This window comes from Macaca thibetana, chromosome 7 (genome assembly GCF_024542745.1).
Source record: "Macaca thibetana thibetana isolate TM-01 chromosome 7, ASM2454274v1, whole genome shotgun sequence".
Lineage (NCBI taxonomy): Eukaryota > Metazoa > Chordata > Mammalia > Primates > Cercopithecidae > Macaca > Macaca thibetana.
Genome location: NC_065584.1, coordinates 166,650,462 through 166,672,553, shown reverse-complemented (window position 1 = coordinate 166,672,553; position 22,092 = coordinate 166,650,462).

The following is a 22,092-nucleotide window of genomic DNA, read 5'->3' as shown; positions in this document are numbered from 1 at the left end:
TACACTGCGGTAGTTGTGCTATTAGTTTACCCAAGTCATTTGAAAACTTAGGTCCACACAAAAACCTGCATGCAAGTTTGCTTGTTTATTTGTTTTTCTGTTGTTTTGTTTTTTGAGACAGGGTCTCACTCTGTCACCCTGGCTGGAGAACAGTGGTACAATCACTGCTCACTGCAGCCTTGACTTCCTGGGCTCAGATGATTCTACCCTCCTGAGTAGCCGGGACTCCAGGCCTGCATCACCACACCCAGTTAGAGTTTTTTTGTAGAAACAGGGTTTCATTATGTTCCCAGACTGGTCTCTAACTCCTGGGCTCAAGCGATCTGACTGCCTCGGCCTCCCAAAGTGCTAGGATTAAGGTGTGAGCCACTGTACCTGGTCACAAATGCTTATAGTATCTTTATTCACAATCATCCAAAGCTGGAAACAACTAAGAAGTCATTCAATAGATGAATGGATAACAAAACTAGTAAATCCATATAATTGACTAATATTCTACAATAAAAAGAGATTAGCTACGAAGCCATGAAAAGATGTGGAAAAACCTAAAATATCGTCTTAGTCCAGTTGGGCTGTGTTGACAAAATGCCATTAACTGGCTAGGTGCAGTGGCTCACACCTGTAATCCCAGCACTTAGGGAGGCCAAGGGGGTGGATCACTTGAGGTTAAGAGTTCGAGACCAGCCTGGCCAACATGGCTAAACCCCATCTGTACTTAAAATACAAAAACTAGCTGGGCGTAGTGGCACATGCTTGTAATCCCAGATACTTGGGGAGCTGAAGCATGAGAATCACTTGAACCTGGGAGGTGGAGGCTGCAGTGAGTCAAGATTGTGCGACTGCACTCCAATCTGGGTGACAGCGTCAGGCTCTGTCTCAAAAGAAAAAAAAAAAAAAGGCATTAACTGGATAGCTTATAAACAATGTAGATTTTTTTTCTCTCATAGTTCTGGGAGTTGGGAAGTTCAAAATCAAGGCAGATTCAGTGTCTCATGACGACCTGCTTCCTGGTTTATAGATGGTGCTTTCTCATTGTGTCCTCCCAAGGTGAAAGGGACAAGGCGGATCTTTGGGGTCTCTTTTTTATAAGGGCACTAATCCTGTTTATGGAAGTTCCACTCTCATAACCTAATCACCTCCCAAAGGCCCCAAATCCCAATACCATCACATCAGGGGTTAGTATTTTAGCGTATAAATTTTGAAGGAACACAAACTTTCAGACCATAGTAAATACATATTGCTAAGTGAAGGAAGCCGGTCTGAAAAGGTTACATACTGTATGATTTCAATTATATGCCACTCTGGGAAAAGCAAAACTACAGAGGTAGTAAAAAAGTTAGTAGTTTGCCAGGGATTCAGGGCTAGGAGAGGGAGGGTTGAATAGGTAAAGCACAGATGTTTTCAGGGTGGGAAAACTATTCTGTATGGTACCATAATTTTAAATTCATGGCACTTTGCATTTTTCAAAGCCATTGCATGTTACAGCAAAAAGAATGAAATTTAATGTATGCAAATTTAAACAAAGAATTTGTCACTTTGCAGAAATCTCAGGATGGTATGCAGAATTTGACAAAATAATCTAACTGTATTCTAAGTGTACAAAACAACCTCCCTGAAGGGGGTGAGGGAAAGAGGTGCTGACTGAAGTAATTCTGGAAATGAGCAAAGTCTGTACAACTAAAGGCAAAAGAAACTGTACATAAGTACTACACTGTAGTTGATAAAGTTGTATCCCACAGTAGTGTGGGTTAACTGAGATATATATTCATATTGAGCGGTTGAGCAAATGGATGCTGGATGGTGAGAGAGAGTTTCTCATTGTTGTAGTGAGAGTTTACAGATGCCAAGGGAAGGAAGCTAGATTCATCCATGTAGGAATGTACTAGAGTTAGGAACATCAGTAGAAACTCATGCTTGGTTTAACATGTTGCATATAGCAAAATTTATAGATATCTGTATATACTTGGGTTAGTTTGTGCACATAAATCTCCTTGTTCTGTCATTTGAACAGGCATAAAAAAATAACACTACAGTAGGAACAAGCTCACCTAGCACCTTGATCTTGGTTTCTAATACCATTCTCCAATGAAAGTAAACAAAGCTCCTTGGAGAAATAGTTGATTCTAGGACTGGGTCAGGAAATATACAAGATGGACCTAAAGCATCTTATAGAGCCAAAAGGTAAGGAAATGCTAAAACACAAAACCCCACAATGACAAGGGAATGCCAAAGGGACACAGGAGATAACTGAAGAAGCTCTTAATGGCCAAAACTGGAATAATTTGAGCAACAAATTACTCCAATAATTTATATTGGATAAAATAAAATAGCATTGGATAAAACTTGAAGCATAAAATACATATTCATGAGTCTATACTGATATAAATAAATGATTGAATTAATTAAAAAAGAAGTTATTTTCAGATTCAAAAGACAGAGAAGCTTTGCAACTCAATAACTATCACTTAAAGAAATACTAAGGAATTTTCTTCAATGACAACAAAAAATAAAATTCTCCAGAAAGAATGGAATGCAAGAAATAACGTAGTCAAGAAATAGGTTAGTATTTCAATGAATCTAAATAATCTAAATAAATTGAAATAAAACACTAAAGAAAGTGAATTTTGTGTAATTTATTTTAAAAAGAAGAAATTAAATGCTGAGCAGTAATAACATGAAACCAGTAGAGGAAAATTACAATTTAGACCTTTAGGGGAAGAGACATACTGAATTAACTGTAGACTTTACTATGTTAATAAACACCTGTTAAAAATTAAGAGTAACCACTAAAAAAGAATAGAATGAATAACTACAAAAGGAGTAACGAAAATGGAGATAAAGGTAACATGGGAATAATAAAATGAAAATAACTTGATTAATAATAATAATCATCTTATATCACACTGTGTTCCAGGTGTTATTCTAGTCTGTGTGTGTGTGTGTGTGTGTATGTGTATGTGCTGTGTATATATTTAATTAATTTAATAGAATAATTGGAGACCAGAAAGAAGAAAAAGATAGCATAGATAAAATGTAATAATTGCAGAACAAAAGAAGACAGTAAAAACAAGCCCAAATATGTCAGCAAACAGAGTAAGTTTGAATATAAAAGGTACAGATCCTCAGATCAGATGTAATAAAAGCACAACTCAGATATATACTGTTTTAAAAAATACAACCTAAAACAAAATGACAAAGTTTTAAAATAATAAAATGAAAAATATATGCTAATCTGGCAAAGAGAATGTCAGAAAAAAGAATTCTGAGACAAAAACTCAGTGAATCAGAATTGGAAAAAACTGCTTTAAAGTTCATATGGAACCAAAAAAGAGCCCGCATCTCCAAGACAATCCTAAGTCAAAAGAACAAAGCTGGAGGCATCACGCTACCTGACTTCAAACTATACTACAAGGCTACAGTAACCAAAACAGCATGGTACTGGTACCAAAACAGAGATATAGACCAATGGAACAGAACAGAGTCCTCAGAAATAATACCACACATCTACAGCCATTTGATCTTTGACAAACCTGAGAGAAACAAGAAATGGGGAAAGGATTCCCTATTTAATAAATGGTGCTGGGAAAATTGGCTAGCCATAAGTAGAAAGCTGAAACTGGATCCTTTCCTTACTCCTTATACGAAAATTAATTCAAGATGGATTAGAGACTTAAATGTTAGACCTAATACCATAAAAATCCTAGAGGAAAACCTAGGTAGTACCATTCAGGACATAGGCATGGGCAAAGACTTCATGTCTAAAACACCAAAAGCAACGGCAGCAAAAGCCAAAATTGACAAATGGGATCTCATTAAACTAAAGAGCTTCTGCACAGCAAAAGAAACTACCATCAGAGTGAACAGGCAACCTACAGAATGGGAGAAAATTTTTGCAATCTACTCATCTGACAAAGGGCTAATATCCAGAACCTACAAAGAACTCAAACAAATTTACAAGAAAAAAACAAACAACCCCATCAAAAAGTGGGCAAAGGATATGAACAGACATTTCTCAAAAGAAGACATTCATACAGCCAACAGACACATGAAAAAATGCTCATCATCACTGGCCATCAGAGAAATGCACATCAAAACCACAATGAGATACCATCTCACACCAGTTAGAATGGCAATCATTCAAAAGTCAGGAAACAACAGGTGCTGGAGAGGATGTGGAGAAATAGGAACACTTTTACACTGTTGGTGGGATTGTAAACTAGTTCAACCATTATGGAAAACAGTATGGCGATTCCTCAAGGATCTAGAACTAGATGTACCATATGACCCAGCCATCCCATTACTGGGTATATACCCAAAGGATTATAAATTATGCTGCTATAAAGACACATGCACACGTATGTTTATTGCAGCACTATTCACAATAGCAAAGACTTGGAATCAACCCAAATGTCCATCAGTGACAGATTGGATTAAGAAAATGTGGCACATATACACCATGGAATACTATGCAGCCATAAAAAAGGATGAGTTTGAGTCCTTTGTAGGGACTTGGATGCAGCTGGAATCCATCATTCTTAGCAAACTATCACAAGAACAGAAAACCAAACACCGCATGTTCTCACTCATAGGTGGGAACTGAACAATGAGATCACTCGGACTCAGGAAGGGGAACATCACACACCGGGGCCTATCATGGGGAGGGGGGAGGGGGGAGGGATTGCATTGGGAGTTATACCTGATGTAAATGACGAGTTGATGGGTGCAGCACAGCAACATGGCACAAGTATACATATGTAACAAACCTGCACGTTATGCACATGTACCCTACAACTTAAAGTATAATAATAATAAATAAATAAATAAATAAACAAAAAAACAAAAAAAAAAACTCAGTGAATCTATAAAGAGAGCAAGCATTCAAAATGGTAAGGAGATAAAACCATCACAAAAATAAATGTGTCTAACAATAGAGCTTCAAAATCTATGAATCAAAATTTAATCAATCATTGCTTTTAATAGCAATAATGTTTCTATTTAAACTATTTAATTGTTGAATAAAGATTGAATATATTCAAGGTGTACAATGTGTTAATTTTCTATTAGTACACATTTTGCAATGGTTATTACAGTCAAATTAATTACACCCATCACCACCCACGTCGCACATTAGACCCCCAGAACTTGCTTTTCCTATGACTGAAAGTTCCTACTCTGACCAACATCTCCTAATTTCCTCTACTCCCTAGCTCCTGGCAACAACCATACTACTTTCTGCTTTTATGACTTGACTTTTAAGAAAAATAAAACAATTCTACACTTAAAGTGGAAAACATTTTAACAAAGCCTCTCTAGAGCAATCGAGTAGCCAAAAGTTAGTAAAGTGAGAGAAAAGTTGAGCGCTATAATTAACAGGCTTGATCATAGATATATGGTCAAAGAAATAAAGAAAATATATACTTTTAGAACTTATGTGAAAAATTTATAAGCAAACTCTGCTTATCAAGCCCCAAAGAAGTTTCAACAAAAACCAAAGAAGTGGTATCAGATCTTTGACTATAAAACAATTAAATTAGATAAAAAATCCAATAAATACATTATTTTAAAATTAACAAAATGCAACCCCATATAGCTATGTTAGCTAAAGTACCACTGGGTCCTATGATAAACAAGCATCTGCTGCATAATGGCTCAAACATAACAGAAGCTTACTTTATTCCTCAATGAGAGCCTCCAAGGGGTGTTTATTTTTTGTGAGCAGTTCATTTTCTCCCTTTTGCTTCATCTGTCTTCAATGCTTGATTTCCAAGATCTCTGAGCTCGTCTGCATGAAGCCAGGGGAAGGCAGAAGAACATCGAGAGTCAAGCGTGGGAGTTCTTAGGGATCAGGAAAGGTGATAATGGACAGCACATCTGATCACATTTTGTTGGCTGCAATGCAGTCGTGGCCACTTAACAACTGCAAAGGGAAATAACAGCTGACTGTGTTCCCAGTAAGACAAAGGTTCTCATAAATAGCTATACAGCTGTGTCATGATAATCTCTAGTCAATGAGAGAATTACAATAGACATTACAAAATATTTATGACTGTCAACAAAATCTCAGCATATCAAAGCACATGGGATGCATCTAAAGTGGGACTTAAGACAAAATGTAGAGGAGTAGTTACATTTATTTATTAACCACATACGCAAGAAAAGCTGGAAATAAATGAGCAACATATTTAATAAAAGTAAAGAAAAATATTGTAAACCTAAAAGAAGAAGAAGAAAGGATATTATAAGGATGAATGTTGAAAAAAACAAAATAGAAAAACAGAACAAGCAATAGCCAGAAAAAGAATAAGAGTCTAAATTCATGTTAGTTAGAACAATGCTATGATTTTAGTTAGAGACAATTCAGAATTTTAAAAATCATATGAAAATATTATGAACAAATTTACAGCTATCTAGAATCTAAAAGCTTAGATAAATTAATAATTTCAAATAAAAAGTATAAATAACAAAATTGGCCAAAGAAAAAAATAGAAAAATGAATCGAAAATTATTTAAAATGTTCAATTCTTACTAAAAAAGTAGTTCCCACAACACACCTCCCTCTTTAATAAAAGGACAGGAGGTCATGTACTAGATTGTTAGAAATAACACTGTCTGTAAGAACTCCAAACTGGAAACTACTTCCAGAGTCCCTCAAGAACAGAATGAAAAAATAGTCTCATTCACACAAAGTAAAACTGTGTAGCAATGAGAAGGAATTATCTACACCGACGTGACGACATGGATGCATTTTGCAAAACATAGCATTGGGCAAAAAATTTCAGACACAGAAAGAGTATATCTTGTCCTATTCAATTTACATAAAGCACAAAAGCAGGTAAATTAGTCCATGCTATTTGAAGTTAGAACAGAGGCTGTCTCTGATGGAGGAGGAGACAGTGATTGAAAGGGATATGAAGGAGTTTTCTGGGGTGCTGGTAATGTTCTTTTTCTTTGCAGAGCACTGAGAATAAAGGTATATTAACTTTGTGAACATTCATAGATATGTAGAAATTATTGTGGAGTGACATGGCATGATCTCAGCTTACTGCAGCCTTAACCTCCCGGGCACAGGTGATCCTCCAACTTCAGCCTTGGAGTAGCTGGGACTATAGGTGAGCACCATCATGCCTGGCTAAATTTTTGTATTTTTTGTAGAGAGAGGGATTTCATCACGTGGCCCAAGCTCTAATAATATATTTCAGTAAAATGTTTTTTAATAGTTGACAACCAGGTCTAGACAAATTTCAAGGTGAGTTTTTTTTACAAAAATCTCAAGGAATAGATCATCTTATTTGATACATTAAAAACAGAAAGAAAAACATGTGATCCTTTCAGTAGGTACAGGAAATCATTTGGCTAAATTTGATACATATGAATAGTCAGAAGAATGCAAAACAAAATCTCTTAGTAAGCTATTAGAAAGGAAACTCTTTTAACTTAGTAAAGAACTTCTAATTACAAATTTATGGTAAACATCTTCCTTACTGGTGAAGCAGTCACACATTTCCATCATAGGCAGGAACAACTCAGGACAGAGACGTCCACCAATTGTAATTAACATTGAATATGAGGCATAAGTTAATGCAGAATGAAACAAAATAAGAATAAGGACCAGAAAGGAAGAAATAAAACTGTCATTCTTGGTGATGTTCTAATCCTTCCATTGAATGGCAGTATGATGTTTGTACATTACGGCATAGCATAACATGGCATCGAAGAGTCAAGTCTCAGAGAGTTCAGTAGAGTATACAGTAGTCAAGACATGAGCTCTAGAACCAGGCAGTGTGGATTTGTATCCCAGCTTCATCACCTACTAGCTGTGTGACTCTGGGCAAGTTACTTCACCTCCCTGGGCCTCACTTGTAAAATAGGGATAGTAGATAGATACTTAATAGAGTTGTTGTAAGGACTAAACAAGTTCATACCAAGTTTGTAATAAACATTTAATAGCCTTAAATGTTTGCCCTTGATTTTTTGTGGTTGGTATCTAAATACTAACCCTGTATTTGGTTCTTGTATTAATATGATCTTATCTTCTTTTTGTTTTACATTCAGAGACTCTTTGTGATTTTTGGCTCCACCGGAGCGCATTTCTTCTTATTTCCCTGTACAGTCGGAAATTGTTAATTCTGATTTTTGTTGACTGATGGGCTCAGAGGGGTTATCACTTGCTATGCTAGTATATTTATGAATTGATTTCTTATCTTATCAAAGGGCATATGTTTTTTATAGAGGTGGTATAACAAACATTTTTAAATTACAAAAAAAATCAAACAATCTATCCTTCTTAGTTTACAATCAACCTACTGAGTGTAGATAACTTATTGAATCAATTAAGGTCTGGTAAACAATATTTGACTATGATCTTTGCAAAATGATTCACGAATCATTTTAATGTCAGAAAATAACATCAACTCACCTCTAGAGAATATTTGAGTGGAAAACTGCATTTCTACTGCAAGGTGCCAAAGTGATATTTCGTGAGTATAATATGGCCTCTGCCCTCATGAGGCTTATCATGGAAGCGACTTTGAAAGGTAACTATGTTTGTTGTCTAATGGGTTCTGTGACAGAATGTCCTATAGGATTACATCATTCAGAACCAGGGCTGCCCCAACATGCTCTTTCCTTGGACTCTCTGAGGGTTGCTCATATGCACAGTGGCTACACAGATTACATGAGGCTTTACATCCTTGGGCTAATGGTAAATGTATCACTGAGTAAGTGTCCAGGATTTCACATTTGGCAACCCAGATATCTCAGAGACACTTAAAGGGGACTATATCATGGACATTTAAATTTTTATTATTCATTTTTCAAATTATTAAAAGTTTTTGTTTGTTTGTGTTTTTTTTTTCAAGGTTTGGCACTAGGGATTTCTTTTTAAATCCAGGAAACTACCAAATGCTAAGGAGATATATGTGTGTGCAAAGAGCACAGGTCAAGACAGCAAAAAGACCTTTCCAGTCATTAGACAGAATCTCTGAAAGAGATGGCAGCTGGGATCAGATTAGAGGAGTGTCTCACAGAATGAAGGATTCAGAGTGGAGGGACTGCTGCCCCTGGGGTATCGGCTCTTGAGGAGCTCTGCTGGGAAGCTGTCAGCAGGCAGAGCAGGCAGAGCAGGCAGAGCAGCTGGAGCAGGCTGCAGTATCCATAGCCTTGTGGCCACCATCAGGAAATTGGGAGGTCACGGTAGATGCAGGGAATCCCTCTTGTACCAGAGAGTAGACAGCAGAGGGGGCTACTTAGAGGTAGGAGCTGTCAATGGGGTGCCTGGGGCCAGAGAAGGAGGCAGTGCTCTGTGCATGGGGACACGCAGTGGGAGCAGCCAGCAGGACACCTGTGGGTTGTGTTCCTATCTCACCTTACAATCACTGGGAGCAGGCTGTAGTAACAAAGCCTGCACTTATGCTGGATGCAGGTTCTCAGATTCAGAGGCAGGAACACACACAAGCATGATCAAATGTTGGGAACAAATGAGTACCCCGAAAGGGGATTTACAAACCCAACAAAGGGAGCAACTGCCATCCAAGTAAATAGTCAAGTCGTTTCAGATTGATATGTTAATATTCTCCAAGAGATAACAGCAGATATTGCATCTATAAACGATCAGCTGGAAAACTTAATGTTTGAAATAAATAGCAGAAGGCAGCTAAAGACCAAATTAATAAGGTGACGTTTAAGCCAAGTCCCCAGAAAGGAACAGAAATGGACAGGGAGATAGAAACTATATTTTAAAAAAAGGTTATATGGAAGGCAGATTCAAAAGTTTCAGTAACTGCTTAGTAGGAATTCCTGAAATTAAAAAACAAAACAAAACAAAAAACAGAGAGAAGTAGAGGAAGAAATATTCGAAGAAATAACAACAGACAGAATGTACTCTCCAAGAGAGCTTCCGATGAGTCTCAGTTCTCCAGCTTTAAATTAATCAGCCCAGGCCGGGGGTGGTGGCTCACTGTAACCGCAGCACTTTGGGAGGGTGAGGCGGGCGGATCACGAGGTCGGGAGATCAAGACCATCCTGGCTAACACGGTGAAACCCTGTCTCTACTAAAAAATAGAAAAAATTAGCCGGGCGTGGTGGCGGGCGCCTGTAGTCCCAGTTACTGGGGAGGCTGAGGCAGGAGAATGGTGTGAACCCGGGAGGCGGAGCTTGCACTGAGCTGAGATCACGCCACTGCACTCCAGCCTGGATGACAGAGTGAGACTCCGTCTCAGAAAAAAAAAAAAAAAAAAAAATTAATCAGCCCAATGACCTGCGGAGGAAAACTTTTTTCACTGACCTGTAGGCACTGATACTTTGAAGCAGAGTGGGATTCTTCAGGGAAGCTTGTACTGGCCTGAAGGGCAGTGTGAGCAGTGGTTAGGGAGCACTGGTTAGGGTCACAGACACTGAAGCAAGATGCTAGCCTGTGTGTGCGTTCCACTGTTTGCCAAGAGGGGCACTTCAGGCAAATGTTTATTGAACAACTACTATGTGCAAGGGTCATAGGAGGTGCTCAATAAAGGCTCATAAAGGTTATGTGCAAGGTTCATAAAGCAGGGGAGACAGTGGTAAATTGGATCAATTCCTTGTCTTCGTGGAGTTTACCTTCTAGTAATAGTGAGTGACAGGCAGTAAACACATGTGTGTGATATAATTTCAAGTGGTGATAAACGCTATAAAAGGAAACAGAGCAGAGTTAGGCATTGGGGAGCAAATTGGGATGCTGTTTAAGTCTGGGTGTCAGGTCCTCCCTGAGGAAGTGACATACATGTGAGCACACATTCGAAGCATGTGAAAGGTCAGCCATGAGAGATTTAGGGAGGAATTGTTCCAGAAAGCGAGAATAGCAAATGCGCAGGTGTAAGATGGGAGGAAACTCAGTGGTGAGGAATGGTCAGAGGCTCCCAGCCTCTGAGTCAACAGAGGTTCCTCATCTGTAGGAATGCAGACAATCTTAGAACCTAACTCTTAAGCCTCCATAAGGATTAAATGGTAAAATCCATGAAACGCAACTAGCACATTTGCTGGCATGTGAAAAATTTCTCAAAAATGTTAACTTTCATCCTCATTATCTTTAAGATCTTTTTGCCTTGAATAGGTTATAAATTAGCTCTGAGCGGCACACTACTCCTTTACGCTTAATTTCTCCAAGGCTGCCTTGTTAAGAATATGCAGATCATATCATTAATATGCTCTTTTCTCTCCAGAGAGCTGGTCTTCAAACTGTTCTCTGCTTAGGCCTCTGCTGACTGACAGCTGTACTAGTCCCTCTGGGCTTGTCGGGTTAGGGGTACCTGAAATGGTGGTAGTCTTACGAAACTACTTAATGGTAGGACTTAGCCACATTTCCACACTTTTAGTTTTCCTCATGCGATTTACTTCTCCTCCAGAAAATTCTGGCCTGGATATTAGAAGACCCAGACTTGAATCCTAACTCTTCATCTCTCTGGTCTTTTCTGGATTTCCTCAATTGTAATAACAATCAAGAGTTTTAAGTGGCATTGATGAATGGCTGAAAAATTAAAACAACACCAAAGTACTTATCAGCAATTATTATTGTTATTTTTATTTCACTTTTATTTTAAATTCAGGGGTACATGAGCAGGTTTGTTACATAAGTAAACTTGTGTCATGGGGGTTTATTGTACAGAGTTTTTCACTATCCTGGTACTAAGCCTAGTACCCATTTGTTATTTTTCCTGATTCTCTCCCTCCTCCACCCCTCCATCCTCCGATAGTTCCCAGTGTGTGCTGCTCCCCTCTATGTGTCCACGTGTTCTCATCATTTAGCTCCCACTTGGAAATGAGAACATGCAGTATTTGGTTTTCTGATCCTGCATTAGTTTGCTAAGGATAACGGCCTCCAGCTCCATCCATGTCCCTGCAGAGGACAGGATCTCATTCTTTTTTATGGCCTTAGCAGTAATTATTAACTACCACACTATAACTGTGTATCAAGGTATCTCTAAGATCCACAGGACATTTCAGTTCCTTGGATTGGTGTTTTGCACCATGTCACCATTTGTACAGAATCGTTCACCACCTAGACCACACCCATCTATCAGCCCATTAGGTGCAGCATTCGATTTCACTTGATACCCTATTGAGGTGGTGATGAGAGTTTTTATTACCCATCTTCATGTTTCCAAGAGGGAATTTGGCCTCCCAGGATGAAGCAATTTGAAGCAACACTGACTTACATTCTCCTTTCTACCTCCTTCATGCCCTTCCTCCCTGAGAAGCCTCTGTTTTTGAGTGTGTGTGCTGCACAGCTCCGTTGGCTGGCTGTCACTTTGGATCAGCAGTCTGCAGGACGCAGCAGTTCTCTGCCACTCCATGACATTAGCTAACCATGGCAGGTGTTGTCCCTGAGAAAGGTGATGGAAAGAAACCCTGAAGCTGTGGGACAGCATCTTTAAGCTCAATTGCAAGGCAAATACAAGACCCAGTTCTCCAATCTTACCCCACACTCATAAAATTGATAATTTTACCTCTAACTTCCTGACTCCTATATCCTGTTTCTCAATGGTAACCAAACTGCAGAAAAGGAAAAAGAATATAATTATTCACCCTAAACTCCAGGAACCACTTCTTATACTCAGCAGGGGAACTAGCTTTTGTTCAACCCATTTAGTTTCATCTTCCCTCTAAATGATTTCTCTGTGATCATTGGCACCCTCAGTTTCAACAAATATTCACTTTACACATTGATCAAAATGTAGTAGCAAACTGAGATGAGCTTTAAAGGAAAAGTGGAACCACTAGACTAATATTTAACACAGAACTTGCCAGCCCAGGGATCATGACACTCAGGTGTGTTGCATTATTATCAGCTGTGTGTTCATTCCAATTTTTCATGATAAGGGTCAAATACTGATGTTGTAAAAGATGAAATTTTCTAAAATGAAACCTGAAATTTATGGAGTGCCCATTACATGTGAGATACATTAATATCTAGTCTTCAGAGCAACCTAATAAATACGAGTGACTATTCTCCTCACTTTACAAACTGAGTCAGACAGATTAAGAAGATTGGCCCAAAGTAAATTACAGAATGAGTCAATGGCAGAGGTAAGACCCAAACATCTGTTTCTCATAGTCCTCATTTTTCCCTAACACCAGGATGCCTCGCTCATCTATTGCCTGTCTGTTGGTAGATATTCCAGTATTTAGGCTGAGAGAGTCTCTGTTCATGAGGGCAGTCCATGCCTCATTTGCTATTTTGAGAAGCAGTTCCCTTTAAAATTGGAATAGAACCACAGATGCATTTCAAGGGGATTTCAGCTCCCTTATCAGCGAACATTCTCAGGGAGAGGATGTTTATGGTCTCTTTCCTCTATGATGTATTTTGAGGAAATGTCTCTCCTTTTATGAAAGGCTGACCTCCTTTCACCTGTGCTCTGATTCACATCTCTTCCCACCTCCCCAGGAAACTTTTATCTTTCCATCAACATCCAAACATGATCGAGTTTCTCCCTCTTTAAAAAGCAATCCATTCCCATCCCAGATTTCATTTCCTCCTTGGTTGCTATCCTGTCTTTATCCTTTCACAGACAGATTATCCACTGCTTCATTGCTCAATCACTCCTTGGTCCACTCAAGGAGGTTTTGCTGCCTCTGTACTCCATGACAGAAAAAGAGACAGAGAGAGAGAGAGAAGGAAGGAAGGAAGGAAGGAAGGAAGGAAGGAAGGAAGGAAGGAAGGAAGGAAGGAAGGAAGGAAGGAAAGAAGGAAAGAGAAAGAGAAGGAAGGAAGGAGAGAAAGAAGAGAGAAAGAAAGAAGAAAGAAAGTAAGAGAGAAAGGAAGAAAGGAAGAGAAAGAAAGAAAGGAAGGAAGGAGGGAGGGAGGGAGGGAGGGAGGGAAGGAAGGGAAAAGAGAGAAAGGAAGGAAGGAAGGAAGAAAGGAGAAAGAAAGAAAGCAAGCAAGAAAGAAAGAAAGAGAAAGAAAAAAAAAAAAAAAAAGAAAAGAAAGAAACCTGTTGAAACCTATTCTTGCTGAAGTCCTTATTATCCTCCATTTGACTAATCCAGTGTATTCTTCCCATTCTTCCTCTTAGTGCACCTTGCGGTAGTCCTTGGCTTCATCAACCACTTTCTCCTTCCTGAAACATCCACCAATTTATCCTATTGCTGGTTAGTCCTGGCTATTCCTTCTCAACTTTACCAATTTCTCCAATTCTAAAGAACCTTCAAATAATTTTATCAAATACTCATAATTACCCTGAGTTGGTGTTGCTATCTCCATTGTATAGAAGAAAAAGACTGGGACTCAGAGATATGAACTAACTTATTCAAGGTTATAGAATTAGTAGAATTAAATATCTTAGTCTTGTCTGATTCTAAGCCTTATATCCTTAATCCCTCCAAAGCTCAGGTCCCCAAGCTCTTAGAGAGGGGCAGTAGGGACCAGAAGACCTGGATTGTGTTGCATGTTTGAATCACTGTCTGCATGTCATTTCTTCTCTCTGGGATTTAATTTCACATCCAGGCCCTACCACTTTCTGGTTCCACAATTTTCTTACTTGCGTGACCAAAACCAAATTATTCCATCTCTCTAGACCTGAGTTTCCTCAACTGCAAAATGAAGATAATTACAGGCTCTATCTCACAAAATTGTTGTGAAGATTAAATGAAATAATACGTGTAAAACATTTAGGAGAGTGCTTAGTATGCAATCAGTTCTCAGTAAGTGCTAGTTTGGATGATAAGGTTGATGCAAAGAAAGAGGAGGAATGGTAGCATATGGCCTAGGTGATTTTGACAGGCCCTTTCATCACTGATATAGTGCAATTTCCCAAGGAAAATGGTCCTTTCCAAGAGGCAGTCCTCTGATTATACAGGTAATGTGGCCTGAAAGGTGACTTCATTTTGGAATTAAATTTAGATGACACACTTCCATTACCTGTTTCACATTGCAGGCTGTGACGCTGCTTGGAGGTGCCACAGTCCAGTAGAGCAGTGCACCTGAGGCCATGCTGAGGTCACAGTCTTTTTTGTGAACCCTTATCAAGGAAATCAAGGAATGCAATCAGGCAGAAGGGCTTTTAGAAATCTGCCCTACATGGATCAAAGTTCAGAGGCCCTGCTCCCTGTGCCCTCTCCACATGGCCGTCACAGCAGCCGGCATCATCTCTCCCTTCTCGGTGAAGGGTCTATCAATTCACCTTTGTTGTCATGGAGGGGAGGCCCTCACCAGACAAGAAATAAGGTCTGAAGGGCATCTCCTCTTTGCTGTCACTGGGCCTGAGCCACCTGATGGCATTTTTCCTCTGACCAGGTCAGTGTTTGTGACAGGGCGTAATTAAAGAGCTCACCAGCGGTGGGAAGAAAACTGGAGCGACTGGGGGGGAAAACTTCATTTCCTCAAGGGCAGCCAAGGGTGAACAGACTCTACATTGTGCCTGGGGCTGACAGTCAGGTCAGCCACCGGAGGGAGAGACGACAGTCCTTCCGTTGCCCATTGATTCCCCTCACATTATGTGAAGGCAGCTTCCTGTCCAAAGGGCAGATGTGTGCTCCACCCAACCTAACAATTAGGAACTACTCAGCAATGAGATGGGCCCCAGAGGTGTCTCTGTCACAGAAGCATTAGGCTGCTGGAATTTCAAAGCTAAGGGTGAGAAAGTATGGACATTTGTAGAACATTTAGTTCCTCCACTCCTATTTTGTAGAAGGCAATCTGCCCAGGAGTTTGAGACGAGCCTGGGCAACATGGTGAAACCCCATCTCTACTAAAATACAAACAAACAAACAAAAATTAGCCGGGCATTGCAGTGTGCACCTGTAGTCCCAGCTACTCAGGAGGAGGCTGAGGCAGGAGAATTGCTTGAACCTGGGAGACAGAGGTTGTAGTGAGCCAAAATTGCACCATTGCACTGCAGCCTAGGTGACACAGTGAGACTCTGTCTCAAAAAAATATATAAAAAAAAGAGAAAACTGAGGCTCAGGGAAGTTAAGCACTGTAGCTCACACAGCAAATAGTCTATGCTACTACAATTGAGACTCTCAGTCTCCACCCCTAAAGGTCCTTCAAACAGAAATAGGTGAGCCCCCATCAGGATTCCTTTCCCATGGTGGGTGGGTGAGGGCATCACTGAAGGCCCTTCCCACACGACAGTTCCCCAAACCCAAATTCTTCATGGAGCTTTCCAGAACATCTGAATGTCTTTAGGATAATGCTTCTGAGATTTTATGGAAACCTTAATAAAATGAGGCCTAAGTTTGTTTGTCTGTTTTCCTGGAGATGCGTGCCATAGCAAAATACAATCAAATTGACAGACTAACTTACTGGTCTGTCACTGTAACAGGAAATCTTGTAGGCATCATGTTGTGTTGGAAAGACAATGAGGCTGGGGTGCCAGAGACCTGAGCCCCAATTCTGCCCAGCTGTAGGCTGTTACCTAGGACTTGCTCTTTCCCTAATCTCTCCAAGCCTTGGTTTCCTTGCTTTTCATGGAGACTGCTCCGGCATCCCTTGCTCTGATGTGTTGGCCGACATCGCACACTGCCCTGGCCTTCGCAGAATACACAGCATTTACCGTCACCCAGCACTGCCTCTCTTTAATGAGTGTGTTGATTTCTCTTCACTGCTTTGAGCCAGTGAAACTTCTAAAGCATGTCTGTCAATTCAGAAAGCATTTGCTGGACACCACATGTCTTCTGGACTCTGCTTTATATAGTGTGTATGTGGCAGGGGATGGAGGCAGAGCATGTAGCATAGCCTGCATCCTGCTCCTGCAGTACCCAAATGCATGCTCCAGGAGGTGAGGCAGACATGCCCACATTTCACTCAAGGATGGTCTGTGCCCACCCAGTGTGCCTGAGTCCAACATTACATGGGAAAGGGAGTGTGTGTTTGTGCGTGTGTGCGTGTGTGTAGGAGATCAGTGGGAACCCAGTGGGAAGGTGCCATCTTTCAGTATCGAGTGAGAATTTGGATTTGGTTCCTTGATTCTCTGGAGAGTGAGAGCCATTGAGCTGTATTTGGCCTGGGGCGATGGCCCTGGAGCTGTGTTTTTGCATCCTACTTCTGGCTGTATATATAAAATGGATGGCGAGCAAAAAGCTAGCATCAGAAAAAAACCCTTTTCAAAGGCTGATATGAAGCCATAATTACTGTGAAAACAAGGGCAGTGGTGGCCAAGAGACTGAAAAGGACTGCAATTAACAAGCCTTGGTTTGCCTCCATAGGAGGTGGCAGGAAAAGGATAAGCCAAAGAGAACTATGCCCAAGGAGCTGGGAGGAGGGAGACACCCTAAACTAAGGACTAGGGAGCCACAGTACATTCCCCTGGAGCACACTGGGCACATTCAGGCAATTATTCACAGATCTTCCTTTTTCTCCAGACTATGAGTTTTTTGAGAGCAGGGACTAAGCCACCTGATTTTTATATCCCCAGAATGAAAGAGCCCACCAGTTAGTAGATGTTCAAACAAATGGGTATAAGATGGATGACTCGCGATGAGTTTAGTTTTCAATATTTGTATTTGAAATAGAGACAGTGTGTTGCTGTAGGGAGGTTCAGTAAGCAGGTGGAAATACAGAAATAGCAGTCAGGAGAGAAATTAGTGCGTCGATAGAATCAAGATTATATTTGGAGTTGTGGTTAAATGAGGTTTTCGAATGAAAAGACGTAAGGTGAGAAGATAAGAGAGTGAAAGATGAGCCTACAGCCAGAGAGTGAGCTATGCAAAAGATAACTGGAGAAGAAAAGGAGGATGAAATTCAGTCAAGCAGAAAGAAAACCAAGGGCATGAACCTCTCGTTTTTTGAAGGATAGTGAGTGGAAGACTAGTGCTAGGTGAGGCACATCTGAAAGATACCAACTTTTTATTTTATTTTTTTATTTTATTTATTTTTTTAAGACATCAACTTTTTAAATAAAACTTTTTGCATTGCACTTGTGATTGGCTTCTCTTATGAGTCTTCAAAATTTTATTCTAGACTCCTAAAAAGGTCATCATACTATCCTGCAAGGTTTGAACAGCTTTTTAATTCCATCTCAAAAAAACAAACAAACAAACAAAAAACAAAAAACAGCAACCTTTGGTGTGAACTGCTGTGAATTTTGTTTAGAAACAGGTTATACTTGTGCCAGGCACAGTGGCTCATCCCTGTAATCCCAGCACTTTGGGAGGCCGAAGCAGGCGGATCACTTGAGGTCAGGAGTTCGAGATCAGCCTGGTTAACATGGTGAAATCCCGTCTCTACTAAAAATTTAAAAATTAGCTGGGCATGGTGGCATGTGCCTATAATCCTAGCTACTCAGGAGGCTGAGGCAGGAGAATCGCTTGAACCCGGGAGGCAGAAATTGCTGTGAAATGAGATCACGCCACTGCACTCAACCTGGGCAACAGAGTGAGATTCTGTCTCAAAAAAAAAAAAAAAAAGAAAAAGAAAAAAGAAAGAAAGGAAAAGAAAAGAAACAGGTTAGACTTATCCAGAACTTGTTTCTGTTACATTGAATCAATTCTCACATAGATGTTTGTAGTTAGTGAAAATAATTAAAAATTGCCCAAAAAGTTTTCCGCTTTAACAGTAGTACAAAATAATGGTACACTGGTCATGGTTTGCCACATCTGGTATGAATTCTACAATGGAGTAGTTTTCAGTATCTGGCTAATTTCTCTGACTCATAATTTCATTGGTCATTATTTCAATTAATAATGATTTCATTTAATTTTTCATAAATTGTCATGAATAAGAAAGCTGTATTTTCATTTTTACATTTCTCTGAGTGCTAATATAGCACTTAGTTTGATGGTGGCTATTAAATAGCCATTATTTGAAGAACCTAAATTTGTATAATGATACTCAAAAGGAAAGCCTCTTTCATGTAAAAAACTTTGACTTTTTTGGTTAGATGTGGTGACTCACACCTGTAATCCCAGCACACTGGAAGGCTGAGGTGGGCAGATCACTTGAGGTTGGGAGTTCGAGACCAGCCTGACCAACATGGAGAAATCCCATCTCTACTAAAAATACAAAATATTAGCCAGGCATGGTGGCACATGCCTGTAATCCCAGCTACTCGGGAAGCTGAGGCAGGAGAATCACTTGAACCCAGGAGGCAGAGTTTGCAGTGAGCCGAGATCACACCATTGTACTCCAGCCTGGGCAACAAGAGGGAAACTCCATCTTAAAAAAAAAAAAATTAGATTTTTTTTTTTTTTCCTTTTTTTTTGAGACAGAGTTTTGCTCTGTTGCCCACCCTGGAGTGCAGTGGCATAATCATACCTCACTGTTACCTCAAACTCCTGAGTTCAAGCGATCCTTCTGCCTAAGCCTCATGAGTAGCTGGAACTACAGGCATGCACTATCATGCCTAATTTTATTTTTTGTAGAGATGGGGGTCTGGCTATGTTGCCAAGGCTGGTCTTGAACTCCTGGCCTCAAGTGACCCTCCTGCTGTGGCCTCCCAAAGCACTGAGATTACAGGTGTGAACCACCTTAACTGAACACCTTCACATAAAAGTTGAATACCAACACCAGACACTATTTTTATCCCTTCAAAATTGTATCTGTATGTTCTTAAAGATATCGATCGATTTCATTTTTATTTGATCTATATGTAATCCAAATAAACATTCTTATACTGTATGCATTATCATGACTCTCAAAGGTTTCAATGCATTTTAATAGCCTGAAAGTTGATCTGATTATTGCAATATCTGTCATGTTAGTAACTAATTAGAAACAAAACAATGTAGGCAAACTTTAACCAGATTGGGTAACAATGATACCATTAATTTTCCTTTTCAAATTGTTAGAAAAATATATTGTATATTTTGTCTGATTCTCTATTATAAGCAGATTCTCTACTATTATTAATAGATTTCTTTGGAAAAAAAAGGCCCTGTAATTAAATAGAATTAAATAGGATTGCTGTTCATTGTATCAGATAACAATGAAAGATCACCATACTTACTGAAGTTAAATAATTCATCAAAATGAACTTGCTGCTGACTTTCATGTGTTCCCTATTGAACATATGAATTACACTTTTATTTACTATTATTTTTATCTTCCTTCTGCTTTTCCATTTTGTTTCAGAATATTCTTCTAATCTTCAGAATCTCCTCTCTTGTTGATTTCATTATCAATATTTTCTTAGCTATCATAATTCTTTTAGGCATTGTTATGATTTTGACCATCAGGCTTAGAATTTTATTTTTCATTGCAACATAATGAAATAAATTTTTGACATTTTGAAGTTTTTGTCTTTTTTTTAAGTTTAGATTATTATCTTCCAATAAGGTACTTTCTTTTCATTATATTTGAATTTTGGTATAATCATTAATATGCCAAAAATAATCTAAAATTGAAGATATGCAAGAATGACTTCAATGCACTTTAAAATGACTGCTATATTGGATTGAGATAAGCAAACTCATAATCAAATTAATATGATACACATTGATTTATGAATGAATATGTGTAAACATTTTATTACAGCCACATGTTTCTTCAGGTCATTTCACCATGTAGATGCTAATTTTGAGTACTGTTTCATGGAACTACTCAACTCTGTCAGGGTGAGAAGTGTCAGATACCTAATAAGATGTAATAAGATGGGATAAACACTACACGACTTCACAAAACATTACTCACTGCTTATAGTATGTTGTATGTTTATTTCCTACAAATAAGAATGTTGATAAATTTTACTTCAAGTGATATCCATCAAAGAAAAAAATATATATGTATGGTATGTTTGCAATTGTTTATGCTAACTTATCCAGTCAAAATTCTGTTTTGACTAGGTATTGGTGAGAAATGAATCCTCTACTTCCATAGCTAGTTATTAGAAACTTTTTTATAAGGTTAACTTTGGTTCTATACACCAAAAACCTTGTTTACCCATATGCCACATATTTTCAGTTCTGGGCCCCACAAGACATTTTTGCAGCACAATACATTCTCTGGCCTGACCCTCTGCATTATGATCCTGAGTAAAGTAGCAGCAATGGGTGGGAATATTCCTGGAAGTCATTTTACACTAGCAATAACTAAATATTTTTTCCATAATTTTAGTTTAGTTTCAACCTTTTTGAATACTTACATTTTAGATTTCTCATTAAAGTGGTTTATAGTGGGGTGTTTTTTCTTACTGTCTCATATATTTGGATTAAAACTGCCACCTTGCTATGTGCATACCATTTGTCCTTCTTGTTTTATGTTTCTTTTAATCTCTTTGGTTGTCTTCTTTTGAATTGAATATGCTTTATTCTTTTAATATTCTTCCTTTAATAGTTTGGAAGCTATGTTCTCTTTTATAATTCTTTTGGTGGTCAGTCTAGAAACTACAATATGATTTTAACTTGTTACAACTTAATGTTAACTGATATTTTTATACTCTTTCTGCTAATAATGCAAGTACCTTAGAATAGCTTAACTCCATTATCCATGTTCTTACTTATATGTTGGCGTGTAGTTTTTTTTTTTGTTTTGTTTTGTTTTGTTTTGTTTGGTTTTTTTTTGAGGCAGAGTCTCACTCTGTTGCCCAGGCTGGAGTGCAGTGGCATGATCTCTGTTCACTGCAAGCTCTGCCTCCCAGGTTCCCACCATTCTCCTGCCTCAGCCTCCTGGGTAGCTGGGACTACAGGCACCCCCTACCACACCCAGCTAATTTTTTGTATTTTTAGTAGAGACAGGGTTTCACTGTGTTAGCCAGGATGGTCTCGATCTCCTGACCTCGTGATCCTCCCACCTCAGCCTCCCAAAGTGCTGGGATTACAAGTATGAGCCACTGTGCCTGGCTGTTGGTGTGTAGTTTTATTCTTTACATACTTTAACCTTTGCAAGACAATATTATTCTTGCTTTAAACAGTAAAACATCATTTAGATTTGGTTTTAGTTGTTAATTTCATGGACTTTCTTTTTTTTTTTTTTAAATCTCCAACATTCCTCCTCTTTGAGAGTGTCTTTCTTTTATCACCTTTGTTCTCTTTGGGCTTTTGCATAATGTAGATCTCTTGTGGAAAATTGTCTCAGCTTTAATTTGTTTCAAAATGTATTCATTTTGCTCTCATTCTTGAGGGGTGTGTTCACTGGATAGACATAGAATTGGCAGTTATTTTTCTTCTGTCCACTAAATGTATCCTTCC